Genomic DNA, 15,471 nt, shown 5'->3' on the forward strand with positions numbered 1-15,471 from the left:
GTGACAGTCATTAGTGCTTGTTCTAGTCTGCTTGAGGGGCCAGAACCAGATTGGAAGACCAGGTGGCTTCCATAACAAAAACTTATTTCTCACAGTTCTGGAGGCTAGAAGTTCAAGATCAAGGTGCCAGCAAGTTAATTTCTGGTAAGACCTCTTTCCTTGGTTGGAAATGGTGCCTTCTCACTATGTCCTCACAGTCTGGGGTTGTTTCTTCCTCTTATAAGGCCACCAGTCCTATTAGATTAGGGCTCCATCCTTAACCTTGAACTTAATCTCCTTAAATTCACATTAGGGTTTAGGATTTCAGCATGTGATTTGGGAGACTCAGCCCATCCTGACTTATACAACAGTCAAGGATTCTTTGCTATGACATATGGGATTTTATAGAACCCAGCATGCACCTAGATGCTCTTTCTTAGACCATGTCAGAAAATAGTGTACTATGGTACTTATTTTTACAATTAACTTTTAATTAATTGATGGTCCTTTTTGAATGTGTCCTATTAATATCTACGATAAAGTTATCTAACATGTTGATTCATTTTATTTTTTACATGTCTGTATTTATGTATATTTAACTTTTTTCTTCCACATTTTTGCTGGCACATTATAATTATACATAATCATGGGATTTGTTACTACATATTTGATAACAATATCAGTCTCTAACACTTGCCTCTTCCCTCCTTGCCTCCCAACTTTTGGTCCCTTTCCTCTATGGCTCTCCCTTTGATTTTTGTGAGACCCCCACTCCCTTTTCTTTTTCCAGTCTGGCTTCACAAATGAGAGAAAAACATACAAATCCTTGACCTTCTGAGTTTGACTCATTTTGCTTAACATAGTGGTCTCTAGTTCTATCTACTTTCTCGAAAATGACACAATTTCATTCTTCTTTATGGCTGAATAAAACTCCATTGTGTATACATACCACATTTTCTTTATCCACTCATCCATTGATGGGCACATAGGCTGGCTCCATGTTTGGCTATTGTGAACTGTGCTGCTATAAACATTAACCTGGTGATTCCTTAATACCAATTTTCTCCCATGCTGTATATCCTTTCCAACAGCTGACTGAATTCTTCCCATGAATGCTCTCCTAATGCCTCAAATTCAATATGCTCAGGAACAAACTCATTCTTCTCCTCAATGACAGTACTTTCTTCTTATCACATTTTTGTAATCAACCTGGCTACAAACCTCAGAGGTATTTAAGGTGTGTTTTTTGGGGAGAGGCAATATGCCTTCTAAATCATTTTATTTTCATAAAAATTGTTTTGAAAAATTTCAAACATTTGCAAGAGTTGACAGAATTGTATAATGGTCCCCTAGGTACCTATCCTCCAGAGACTTTTACCAACTTGTGGTCAGTATTATTTTTTCTTTTCTACATTTACTCTCTTAGATTATTTTGGAACTATAAATGTTTCAGTATGAATCTCTAAAAGATAAGGACTTTTTTTTAATTTTTCAAAAAAACAATATACAGCCACAACTCTTTTGTTCCACTGAAAAATAATTGACAACAGATGACATTTTGTGTCAGTGTTCTCCTCTTCCTGGTCTGGCTGCCAAGTGTCTCATATTTTTGCTGTGGTTGTGGTTGTGGTTGTCATGTTTTTGCATCAGACTGAAATAAGGTTCACACATTATAATAACTGATATGTTTCCAAAGAATCCTTTAGTCTCTGGGTGTCGCCCCACCCCGTTCCCTCTGCACCCTTATGATCCATTGGTTGAAGAACCCGGTGTGTTTGTACTGTAGGATTTGCCACACTCAGGGGTTTGTTAATTACATTCCCATGGAAGTTTGTTCAGCAATTCTGCAGTCCCCCTGCACTTCCTATGCATTGATAATTTGATATAGAGATGTGATGTGAATTATTTGGCCAACTACTGCATGGAGACATATTATACTTCAGCCTGGAAGCTAAAATGATGTGTGGCCATGTCTTTCTGTGTAATTGACAGCCATTGATGATCATTGTACAGGTCAGTGGTTCTCCATCTCACTGGGCGTGGTGGGGAGGGTTTGGTAAAATACAGGTTGTGAGGCTCTTCCCTGAGTGTCTGATTCAAGTGGCCTGGGTTATGCTCAAGCATTTGAATTTTTAACAAACTCTTGTTGATACTGATGCTGCTCATCTAGGAACCACTCTTGGAGAACTGCTGACCTGGTTCTATTATTTCACTAAGGGCTGCAAAACTATGATGTTCTGTCCTATCCTGCCTCCTGTAATCATTAGCTGGAATGCTTCTAGAAAGAAAAATCTTGCAAATCGTCTATTTGGTGACCTTGAGGTCCCAAGTTTGTAGAAAGACGCCACAATATTTTATCCTTTTCCTTTACTTACGAGTTGAAAAATATCGAGTTGGTTAACTAGTGTCCTCCAACAGTAACCCGTGGAGTGTGTGTGTGTGAGTGTATGCACGCGCTCGTGCGCGCATGCATGCTTACTGCATTTCATGATCAGTCTCGTGATGCTCAAGTTGCCCCATCTTTAGTCATGGGACCCTCAGAGACATTTTTGAATTTCTTCTTTTGAATTTACCTTCTTTATCACTGGTTAGATGGGCACATTCTTGGGTAACACTCTCAGGACCTCTGTCCTCCCTAATTCCATTCATTTTATAGACTAGAAAGTGACTGTGTGTGTGTGTGTGTGTGTGTGTGTGTGTGTGAATCTCCAATCATGTCATTACCTATTCAACAAATTCTCCCCAAATTAAATGCAAGCCCTTGGTGTTGTTGCCATTGCCTTTCCTGGCACTGTGCCCATCTGCCTTCTAGTTTAATTTCCATCCCTCTCACTCCTTCCCTGAGGAAGCGCACTGTGTTGTGCTTGGTGCCTTTGTTTATTCTGTTCTCCTGGCCTCAGATGTTCTTGGCACTCTCTATTTTCTCGGCTAATGCTCTGTTCTTTGCAGAACATGTTACATGCCACCCCCTGAGCTCACTGATGAAGAAACAGTCCTGATGTAACCTTTCCTGAACTTGGTGCCTGTTTTAGTAAGCTTTTTTTTTTTTTTTTTTTTTTGCTGCTGTGACTACAAGACTCAACCAGAACAACTTTAAAGGAGGAAAATGTATTTGAGGGCTCACGCTTTCAGAGGTCTCAGTCCATTGACAGCCACCTCCATTCCTCAGGTCTCCAGGTGAGGCAGAACAACATGGCAGAAGATATGGCAGAGGGAAGCAGCTCACATGATGATCAGAAAGGAGAGAGAAAGAGAGAGAGACTTCACTCACCAGATACAAAATATATACCCCAAAGCCATGACTCCAATGCCCACCTCTACCAGCCATACCCCTCCTGCCTCCAGTTACCCCTCAGTTAATCCCCATCAGGTGATTAGTTCATGTTTGGGTTAAGGCTCTCCCAACCCAATCATTTCTCCTCTGAACCCTCTCTCATTTTCTCATATGTGAGCTTTTGGGGATACTTCCCATCTGAACCATAACAGTGCCTCTCTTTGCAACAGTTGTTCCTAGCTTGGGGTTCTAGTCCCAGCATCCTGAGGACCGCTCGCAGCAGGGTAACGTGTCTCTTGCTTATCTCCCTCCCTCCTCATTCCTTCTGTGGCACCTCTATGCCTCAACTGGCAGGTGCCACATAAAGATTCATAGAATTATAGTGAATAGGAAGTACTGGCCATAAACTTAAGAATCATCTCATTTATCAAAGTAGATATGGATTTAGAGATTTATATATTTGATTATGTAAATATCAACATTCACAGATATGTTTTATGTATGTTAGTAAGGTACTGAAATTTTCCTCATTTCCTGAATAATCTAAAGAAAGAATTCTGCAGAGAGACAGTTTAGTGTGCTTTATTTATTTGGCACTGGGGATTGAACCCAGGGGCTCTTAATCTCTGAGCCTCATCCCTAGTCCTTTTAAAATTTTTATTTAGAGACAGAGTCTCTCTGAGTTGCTTAGTGCCCTGCTAAGTTGCTGAGACTGACCTTGAACTCCTGATCTTTATGCCTCAGACTTTAGAGCCGTTGGGATTATAGGCCACTGTTCCCAGCTTGTGCCAGTGCTCTTACTCCCATTTAGTAAACCAGGAGGGTAAACAATTGTCTCCTGTTTCTATCTGTAATTTTCTCTTATACAAAGTTTTCCCCCACTCAGTTCATCCACAAAGATTCATCCTCACATAGCAAATATCTGAGGTCCATTTTTCTGTCACGATGTATGCTGCTTTGTCTGGGTGTATGTGGTTGAATGTGTGCTTTGACTGACCCACCAGGCTATAGCCTGAAAGACAGGGTTTTTGGCAATCAGCTTTCAGGACTAATAGGTGAGAAAACTCACCTACCTTGGTTGGCAGAACCTTGGAGGGAGGGTTTCTTACACTCCATGATTCTGAACCCTGAAGAGAGCCAGAAGGAAAAGCAGGTCGATAATTTGGATGTCTGTTGCTATGACAACTAACCCTGTCACTTCTGCGAGGATGTGGACAATTATGCCAAAGCAGGATCCTCAGCCGTGAGTCCCTGAGTCATGCTACCAGACAAAACCCACTGCAATCCCACTGGTAATATGAAAACAAAATCAAGTGCACCAGAATTCATATTCTGTTTTGGGGGGAAACCTGTAAAATTCCATGAATGTGTTGCTGGTTAATGCAAGCAACTGGAATAAACAGCCACAATGCATTATTACAGCACATCAAATCACAAACCTCTGAGTGGCTCAGAGGAGCGACATGTCATGTCCAAGATCACACCTGGGGAGTTGCTTACATTCACAGAGCAATTGACTACTTTCTCACCCCACGGCCCTGAGCTCTGGGTGGCAGCCGGCATTTGATGGTGCGGCTGAGGGGGTGAGTTTCACTCCAGGTGTCGATACATGCAGTCTCCATTTTATTGTCAATGCCAGAATAAGCTGCAAGCTGAAGATGCCTCTGCTTGTGCTTCTAACTGTCCTGTTTTCTGAAATCTTACAGTGGTTATTGAAGGATTTCAGATTATTGGTAGAGTTCTGAAAATCCATTTGGGATTGAAATTCAATCCTTCCACTGAATATTCTTCCTTCGGGGGTTAAAAAAATGACAACATTTTTATCTTGTGAAACCAGGCAAATCTCTTTTTCTCTCTTAAATAAATAAAATGCCTTCTCTAGAAGGAAAAAAAGTCAAATATTGCCTCTGTCAAAAGGGACTTTCACTTTTATTTTTAAAACAGCACCAAGTTAGAAAAGGAAAGGGAAAAATATTTCCAAAAGAGATTTCTCTTTGTGCGTGCCTGTGTGAGTGTGTTTGTGTCTCTGTGTGTGTGTTTGCATCTCTGTGTATGTGTCTGTGTGTATGTCTCTGTGTATGTGTCTCTGTGAGTGTGTGTCTCTCTGTCACTATGAGAGCATGTGTGCGTGTGCGCATGCGCGTGTGTACATGCACGTGTGAGTGTGGCGGGAGTGAAGTGGGGCAGAACTGAAAACCATTCAGTAGCCAGAGTCCAAGAAAATTAAAAAAAAAAATTTTTTTTGACTTTTTCCTAAGGTGTGAAATTTTAGCACAGCACTACTTGTTCCTTAATTAATGATTAAACAAATTCAATTCATGATTTAACTTAATTAAACAACTAATGAATTTGTGTATGCAGGAATCATTAACGTGGCGTCTGAAGCAGGCCTCTGGGGCACGGTTAGCTTCGTTCTTCACAGCTCGGTAACTGGTACCTAGAGCGGCATGCACGTCTCCACACAGTTTATGCACTTTATATGGGGCCAGCTAGATGTACAGACCACCTTTTATGAGCAGAGATAACACTGTTGCTACCTTTCCTAAGGGATGCATATTCTGAAATATATTCCCAATAGTGGCCATCAGTTGAGTCCCTTTCTTTTTTCTTTTTTTTTTTTTTTTAAGCTGCTAGGTCCTATTTTAGAAATGCTTTTGGACAACTCACTTTAGAAGGACAAAACGTAGTCTGGTCATTATTTTTAGATATTGTCATTTGACTTAAAAATATAATCACATCTCACAAATCCGGCTTAATGGCTACTCAGTGTAACAGAAAATTTGAAAAGGAATTGAGTTGTCATTATCTTCAAGTGGAGGTCCCTACTTGGGGTAACGGAATGCATTTCTCTATCCTGGGTGGCTACTTTGGAATAAATAGCAGAGAAGGAAGGAGAAAGTGACAAACACAAATGAAAACACAAGATGTGTTCAGGGTTTTAGATACAGTAGCTCACTTGAAACATTTTCATTTTGGTTTTCATGGAGATCAAGTAACCTGCCCAAGTCCTCTCAGCCACCGTGCAGAGCAACTGGAGTTGCTACATCTGAGCCTCTGCCACATTGTCTATTTAAACAGTGTTTGGCATGCAACTAATTGACAGCCGTGGGTTCTAATGTGCTTGACAACCATTTGTGTTCTAAGACAGGCAAACATTTCCCTCCAAATCGTATTGACACTATTAATTTACTTAGCAAACCATTTTATCCCTAAGTAGAGCCAAAGAAAACTTCAGTGATCCCTGTCTTAATGATCACTGACTTCAAATTACTGAAGTCTATTTAATGAGGTTGTACTGGAGGTCCATCCAAAAGATGTGAAGGCTTCATGCCTGGGTTGTTCTTGGAGAGAATGCCCAGACTTAGAATAAAACTTGAATGCAGAAAAGCAAGAGCAATCAGCAATGTGTAAATGGGAATAGACACAGTTGTGAGTTCCATACTTGCATTTAAAGCAACTGAACTGGATGCTTTAAGTCACTTTCTAGGGATCTATATTTTGAATTGTCTCAACTTATTCCATTTCCATCCTGTATAAAGAAGCTATGATCTTCTGATTTTAATTTGGAAACCTGTCTTCACACTGACATCTTTCTATACACCACACTAAATCAGCAGGAGGGAATGGGTTGAAATAAATCAGTGGAGGGTCTATATTTATGGATTGTCTAAGGACTTCTCTGAACTATGCCTTTTTTCTTAAATAGACTTGTGTCAATAGCAGCATGAAATAGGATGTTCATCAACGGCTACTGGATTTGCAGAAAGAATCTAAGCATACTGGAGAGGTCTCTTTAAAGGAAAGCCAATGCCAAGAGGCTTGGAGTCATGCAGATGCCAGCTTCCTAAGCTCTCTGTAGCCTGGGAGTACTCCATTAAACAGCCAGGGTGATCCCAGGAGGGGTGGCTACTGGGTTTGAGAAAGTAGTGTCCTGGGCGTGATTCAATCTTGCCAGGAGAAGACAGAGACTAGGTTGGGATGGAAATAGAACTCAGCTTCTGTCCTCTTTGCTTCAACAACCTCCAAACTTCCTGGGCATGAGAAGAGGCAGGGGTCAGTTGCTCTGAAGTAGCTCAATTCTAAATCAGGATGAGAAAGAAATTCTGAAGAGTCTTGATCTGTCTTAATCCTTCAACTTGGGGACTATTCTGTTTTGCATTCCAATGCATAATCTTTATAATTTGCCATTACTCAACCCTTTCTTTATGGTTGAATAATCTTTCTAGAGAGGAGTTTCCCCCAGATCCTAGGACCAGGCAAATCTATACCCTTGAGCAGAGTACATTGGCTTTAATTTCAGGTACAGCATAACTGGGTATCTGATCATGTTTCTTTCTTTGCTTTGACTCTGAAGAAGCTTTAGGGAAATTTTTGTATTCAGATCTCAGCAGCCACATGAGTCTGCAGGACACAAATTCCATCCAAAACGATGCCTGGTTACGGCCCATTTTCCTACCTTGATTTCACCTCCTTGGGAACATCCCTTCGCCACATTTAAAAAACTTATCATAATGACAGGATGATTGGGAAAGAAGTCTTTGGGCATCCTAATGTGACTCTGTGTGTGTTAGCTCTCTCGACTTCCTCTTTATGAGCAGCGTTCGCATGTATAAACACGTGGGCAAGAAGACAAGAAAAAGGCCTGTGCAGACCATCTGGGTCTTTTACTCCACGAACGAAATGAACATATTGGTAATGTGCTTGACAAGTGCTGAAAGTTGATAGTCACTTCCTTTTGTTTCCAGGTGAGCACCCCAACAGACTTGCATCCAGGGGACCTTTTCTGTGCTACCCTGGGTCTTGCCATAACATTTCCACAGGAGGACCCGCTGAGTACAGACAAAACCAACAACCATGTGATTGTTTCAAAACCCCCATGACCACCAGCTGCACTCAGAGGAGGTAACTCTCTTCCTAGCCTTCTTGCAAGATAGGCTTTAGTCATTATTTACAATAAAGAACAGTTGACAGAAGTTAAGGAACTTGTCCCCAGCTACAGTTAATGCTTTGCAACAGGGATTCCAGGAACCAGCAACAGGCTCCACAACCAGCTGTAGTTGCTCTTTCACTTTCTTTTCTACTCCTCATGAAAACATTTCATTTCATTTATTCAAGTATGACATGTAGCCAATGGCTACCATGTACCGTGTAGCCAATGGGTACCCTTGATCCTCAAGTTCAATTCTGAAAATTTTAAGACGTGTCAATACTTTGACTAAAGAACAGAATAAACTGTGCAGCCTCCTTTCAGGCTGTACACGGCACCATTCCAAGAAGTACCGTTCACATAGACTACACGGTGAATACAAGGTGAATGGTGTAGTTCTCAACCTGCACAACTGTTTATGGAGCCCTGGGAGAAGACAGTGTCTCCCAAAACCCTTAGCAGGATATAGTTAAAAGTAGCCTTTGTGGTCTGGTTTTTCTGCCTTTCTTGTGTTGACGAGTTCTGTTGCTCCCTCTGTTTCTGCTCTGTGATGCTCGTACCTTCGCCTCCCTGTGCTTGGATACCACGTGCTCACATCAAAGTTTCCACTCTCTGCCTGGGTTCAGAGTGAACAGCAGATACTATCTATCTTCACCATGTGTTTTAAGTAGCTTTGCCTCCTTCACTGTGCTCTGTGAAACAGCACCCGCTGCTGATGGCTCCTTTCAGGGGAGCCTTGCTCTGTGTTGCTTGGCACTGTGATTCTGCCATCTTGCCACTCTGTGTACTGCATCCATTTTAGAATAAAAATAGGCAATGGCCATTTATAAAGCCTGATCTGGAATGTCCTCCATAGACTCATGGGATGAAGGCTGGGTCCCCAGTGGAGCTGGGTTCAGCTTGGAGCTTTTGGGAAGGGATTGGACCGTGATGGCACTAACCCCATCCATAGAGGCATCCACTGATGGGTTCATGGATGAGTGGCTCTTAGGGGATGGGGCCCAGTTGGGGGAAGTAGGTCACTAGGGTTGCCTTTGAGGGTACATCTCCTCCGGGTCCCTTCCTCACTCTTTCTCTGCTTCTGGCTGCCATGAGGTGAGCAGCTTTCCTCGGTGATTCCTCTGTGCTATGATGCTCAGCCTCACCACAGCCCAGAAACAACAGAGCCAAGTGACCGTGGACTGAAATCTCTGAAACTGGTTTATATCTTTCCTTCTTTAAGTTGTTTTTCTCAGGTGTTTTTGTCACAGCAATGAAAAGCTAACTGAGAGTCATTCTCTGTGTATTTATGTACTGAGTGCTTTCTTGGATTCTCATTCAAGTCTCATCACAACTCTGTGAAATGGCCCTATTAGTCAAAGTCAGAGCTGGTGATATGAACCTGAATCCTGCCTTCATAATCACAACACTCCCACCCCCTTTTCTCTCTCTTATTGGATTTGATTTTGTTGCAGTGCTGGGGAGGGAACCCTGGGCCTCAGGCATTCTAGGCTCATACTCTATCACGGACCCACACTCCCAGCCTAACATTCTCTTAATCATTTACTATGGCCTTGGAGAAGGTCACATTCTAGAACTTTACGTGGGACAAGCAACTTCCTTAATGAAGTTCAAATTGGAAACAGACTCTCCAAACACAAATGCAAAGATTTCCCCATGTGACTCAAAACTTTTGCTGAAGCTCTCAGAAAAGCCCAGACGAGGGCGGGATGTCTTTCTCTCTGCTCTTCTTAGCTGGATAGGGGAGTGCCCTGTCCTGGGTAAAGCACATCCAAGCACCTTCTTTTGTTTGTTCTGGAGCTTCTGGAGTCTGATGAATATTAACAGAAGTGAGGCTGCTTGGATGCGGATGGATGGCCCTGATTCTTCTGCTACCATTCTTTCCCATGCAGCCCTCTGAGTGAGCAGACCATCATCCAAGATGGGACAGCTTTATGAAAGCCTCATGACCCTTGCAACTCCTGACTCCCCCAGCTGCCTGCCTCCTTCGACAGCCCGGACCTGCAAGACGGCAATGAGACATCTGCTCGTGTGAACTTGTAAACATCAAGATCGCTGCATGACATGAGCACCTCTGCACTGGGTTTCGTGCCCATGTCGGTGGACAGCATCCAATAGCCAGGTCAGGCAGCAAATATTCTGCAAAAAGCACATGTATTCCCTAGAGAACTGGGGAACACTAGAGCTCATTTTCCCTGGCAAAGCATTCATTGTATTTATGAACATATTCAGAGAAGATGATGTCTTTTTCTGGATGGATTCAGCCCAGAATGAGCAAACCTGGCTGCAAGTGCCACATGTATTTTTAAGATCTTTATCAAACCCATTTTAACCTTGAGTGTTAAGAAATCAACTATGACAGAGAAAACCTGTATCTACATTGTGTGATAAAACCATAAAACTGGGGAAGGTCTTTTAAAAATATATGGCATATATATATATATATATATATATATATATATATATATATATATTATACATATTATAAATGCAATTCTATAATTCAACCATGTCCTACTCTAGGATCCTTGCATGATCTGTATTTACATTTATCTATTTATTTATTTAGTAGTGCTGGGGATCAATCTCAGGACCTTGCATGTGCTAAGCAAGTGCTCTTACTGTGCCGTACCCCCCTCCCAGCCCATCATACTTACATTCATTAAAAGTATAGTAGATTCAAAACTAGTCAGTGTCAAAAGCTATAGGTGCCAGGCATGGTGGCACATGCCTGTAATTCTAGCAACTCAGGAGACTGAGGCGGGAGGATTGAAAGTTCAACTTAGCCAGGCCCTAAGCAACTCAGTGAGACCCTGTCCCTAAAGAAAATATATATTAAAAACAAACAACTCAGTGGGGATGTGGCTCCATGGTTAAGTGACCTTGGATTCAATCCCCAGTACCAAAAAAAAAAAAAAAAAAAGCTATAGGTTCAGGGGCAAGGGATCTTCTGCATCCAGTGTTTTCCATGAAGCCAACATGTTCTGCAGCGAAGCGTTGGAGGAAGAGACCACCAAGAGACTGACTCATGCAATTGCAGAAGGGGATTTATTGAGATTCCAGCGCGCTGGGGCTCCGTGCTCACTCAACAAGGGAGAGCAGCCCAGAGCCCAGCGCAGGGGCTGAGCACTGCTTAAGTACACTTCTTGGGGAGGGCGGGGACTTTACATACATCACAGTCTCCTTTAACAAATCATCATACACCGTGGGAAAATCAAACAACAATTCCTAAACATGATTAGTTCATTCATTGGCAGGAACAGGTCGGGCGGGGGTGATTGGTTACTCCTAAGCGGGGTACACATTCAAACTGATTGGTTTAGGCCCTGCGATGCCTAGATCGCAAGATGCAAGATCGCACAGGGCCCTAGGCTATTAATCAACTAAATGGCTAGTAGGGCATTGTCTTAACTGCCTCAGGAATTTCAGGTTCTGGGTGTAGCAGAGGAACTTAACACTACCTAGTCCTTCACTTTTTAACTCAGGCCTTGCAGCTTAGGAACTTTACAATGCCCGGTCTTTTACATTTTAACTCAGGCTTTGCAGTTTAGAAGCAGCTTAGAAATTTTACCCTTTCACTGCAGAAAGAAGATGTTTGGGAAACAGTTTGAAATCCTATATTTAAATAAAAGATAGTTTAGACATGATTCACCTCAATTCGATAGACTAAGGTAATGATAAAACCATGTAATTTTAAATGAGTACAAAAATTACTTGTTGACACTGCATTTTGATGGTTGATATCCATAAACTGGACTGTAAAGAACCAAGCAGAAGCCAAAGAAAGCTTGAGCCATGCCATGTTCATATGCTCCCCTGATAACCATGTAGTGCTCAAATATCTTACCAAAAACATTTATTTTTCCTAGTGAAAAGTCAAGTTCAAAGTCAAATTTGTAAGTCCCAGGTTTGGGTGATGCAGTTTCTTTACTAAAAGACCCAGCAAGAGACTCAACCCTAGCACAGACTTTACCAGTAGATGGAAGGGAAGTGTAACAACCACACGGGAAGTGAAAACCTCAACAGTGCTCTTCACTGACGGCAATGAAATTAACTTAGGACGACAAAGCTAACTCTATTTTGAAAAATTAAGATTGAGCAGGCAAGCCAGGCACAGTGGTGCATGCCTGTCATCCCAGCAGCTCAGGAGGCGGAGGCAGGAGGATTGCAAGTTCAAAGCCAGCCTCAGCAACTTAGTGAGGCCCTACGCAACTCAGTGAGACCCTGTTGCTAAATAAAATACAAAATAGGGCTGGGGGTGTGGCTCAGTGGTTGAATGCCCCTTAGTTCAATCCCCCTTACCAAAAAGGAAAAAAAAAAATGAGAGAAAGAGAGAAAGATTTAGCAGATAAAATACGTTTATTTTTCTATTTTCTTTGTCTGATGCATTTTGTATCATATGCATGAAAACAAATGTTGATAAACCAAACAGAAATTCACAGAGACATAAAGGCTACTCCAGTGTGCTGTCCTGCTGCTCTCCTCCCGCCCTCCCAGGCTCTGGGTCCCCTCACTTGAAGGGCTTGCCAGTCCTGTCTGCAGAGAGCACTTAAACGCTCTTTAGCTTACATAGAAAAATGAGGGCCCTACTGATCCATAAGTTCCTATGAAAAAATAAATAATAATAAAGGCCCATCCTTGTGAAGCCAGATTTAAAGACAGGTAGTCAGTGTAGTTAGGTAAATCAGGTCTAATATCGAGTAAAATCGAAAATGGAGGCCATGTTGATAATGAAGTGGGGGTGGGGGGAAGCAGAACAACTCTTGGAATGTTAATGTCCCCAAGGCCCAGAGCCCATCCCAAAGAAGTGTTAATGAAACAGCCCCCAGCAAACCTGGAGATGCTAACCCAAAAGTCCTTCCTGCCCAGATTACTCCTTTGGCCCACCTGTGCCCCACCCTTAACAGAACAAAGGACAGGAATGTGACAGGAATGAGGGAAAGCTAAAAGAAGACCTTAGCTATAAAAAGGTGAGACAACCGCTGCTTCCACAGATTCCACCTCTTGGGTCCCCTTCTTCCTCTGGGAGAAATATTTTCTGCTCTCCTTTAATAAAGCCTCTACTTTCTACTCTGACCTTGCCTTGGCGTGCTTCTCTGGTGTTATACTTCAGCATTGGGGAAGCAAGGACTCCTCACCAATAAACAGCAGTAACACTTGGTCTGAATTCGGTGAATTAGAAGCCAGTGAGAGACGGGCGCAGTAGTGCACACCAGCAGCTCAGGAGGCTGAGGCAGGAGGATGGAGAGTTCAAAACCAGCCTCAGCAAAAAAACAAAAAACAACAACAAAAAAAAACCCTTGTCTTTGAGACCCTGTCTCTAGATAAAATCCAAATAGGGCTGGGGGTGTGGCTCACGGGTCCAGTGTCCCTGAGTTCAATCCCTGGTACCCACCCCACCCCCACAAAAGAAGCCAGTGAGAAATTGGTACTCACTGGTATTCCATTGCTCTAGTTCTTCCTCTTAATTAAGGGTTCCTTCCTTCCTCCCTTCCTTCCTTCTCCTATTAATTAGGGCAAGAGCTCTGAGTGGAGAGCAAACCTCACTGCCTCTTTTCCTTTCGACACCTGGGATCAATGCCTGGGGAACCTGGATGCCTACTCTTCATAACCGTGATCATTTTGAGAGTAGTTGTTTGTTTCTATTTTCAATTTCCAACCAACACAGAGCAGGTAATAGATGGTAACAAAGCCTGTGGTCCCCACCTCAGACTGCCTGAGGTCAGATCTTGGCTTCAGATCTTACTAACTCCGGCACCTTGGGCAAGCAAGGATAATAGAAGCACTTATTCCAAAAACTGTCATAAGAATGCAAAGGTCTAGATGAAAAACCAGCCCCTACCGCAGAGCAAAGCCTGTCCAAGGAAGGGGGCATGACCCTTGTCCTTGGAAAGACCCATAGAACACTCCTAGGCACATACCCACCCTGCTGAGTTGTTTATCTACAAATAACAGGAGAGATCTGCTGCGCCAGGTGTCCCTGACTCAGTCAGGCTAGGTGGGGATCCATAGCAACCCCCTACCAGCCACCAATCAGCATGAGGCAGGGAAATACCTGGGATGCCAGATGACCCTCCCAGTAGTTTATGGTGGTTGATAACAGGTTGGGAAACCATGTAGTTCAGCACGTACTCCTCTCACAGCTTAAACCAGTTCAAACGAATCCCCCTCTTTTACTAGCCAATCACCCCTACCCAACTTGTTCCCGCCAGTGAATGTGCTAATCATGTTTTAGAGTTGTTTTATGATTTCCCTCGGTGTGTGATGATTTGCTAAGAGATGCTATGATGTATGTGAAGTCCCCGCCTTCCCCAAAGAGTGTATAAAACTGCTGCAAACCCTGGGCTCGGGGCCTCTCAGTGTCACCAGTTGCTGTGTGCGTGGAGGACCGAGCTAGCTCACAATAAACACCTCTTTGCTGCTTACATCGATCTTGGGTCTCTGGTGGTCTTTTGGGGGTCCCGAATTCGAGCATAACACTAGACATTCTTTTTGGCAGATTTTTTTGTGGGGAAAAAAGAATCTGGTCTCTTCCTTTTGAGTTTTTAGGCTTTCTGTTTCTTTTTATCCCATTGCATTAGGATAAAAAGATGAGTGGGACGATGATTTATGACAGCAGATATCTTACCTTTTAAAATTATAATGGGAATATATAACTTTAATATTTCACTTTCAAGTATTATGTAAAGAAATTTTCTTTTCTTCTTAGCTTACTGAGTATTTTCATCCTGAATGGGTAAATTTTATCAAATGATTTTTAAAGATCAATTGAAAGGATCATGTGAAATTTCTCCTTTAATTTGCTAATTTCAGTCAATTACAGTAATAATCTTGTACAGTCTTTGCCTTCCTAGGATAAAACAGACTTTTTAAAAATTTTAATCTATCATTGGATTTTATCAGGTAATAGTTTATTTAGGATTTTGGAATCTGTGTTCAAGTACGAGGCTTTTAATTATATTTAAGATAGGTCAGACAGTAGCAAAGTGGATATACCAAAATTCCAAGTTCAGTGAATATCAAGACTTAAGGGGGAAAGAGAAAAAATTATTGGAAGACAAGTAAATTACAGAGAATTATAGAGAAAAGATTAAGCTGATTAGATATCCAGCCAGCAGAAAATATTTTAATAGAAGGTTGTGGGGGTAGTACAGCTATAAATGTAATTCATACTGTGTTCCTTAAGAAAGAAAACTTTTTTCAAAAGAAATCAGTATGTGATCTTTGTGTATTTGATGTGTGGGGGGGGGGAAGAGAGAGAGAGAGAGAGAGAGAGAGAGAGAGAGAGAGA

Source organism: Marmota marmota, unplaced genomic scaffold (assembly GCF_001458135.2).
Source record: "Marmota marmota marmota unplaced genomic scaffold, marMar, whole genome shotgun sequence".
NCBI classification, from domain to species: domain Eukaryota; kingdom Metazoa; phylum Chordata; class Mammalia; order Rodentia; family Sciuridae; genus Marmota; species Marmota marmota.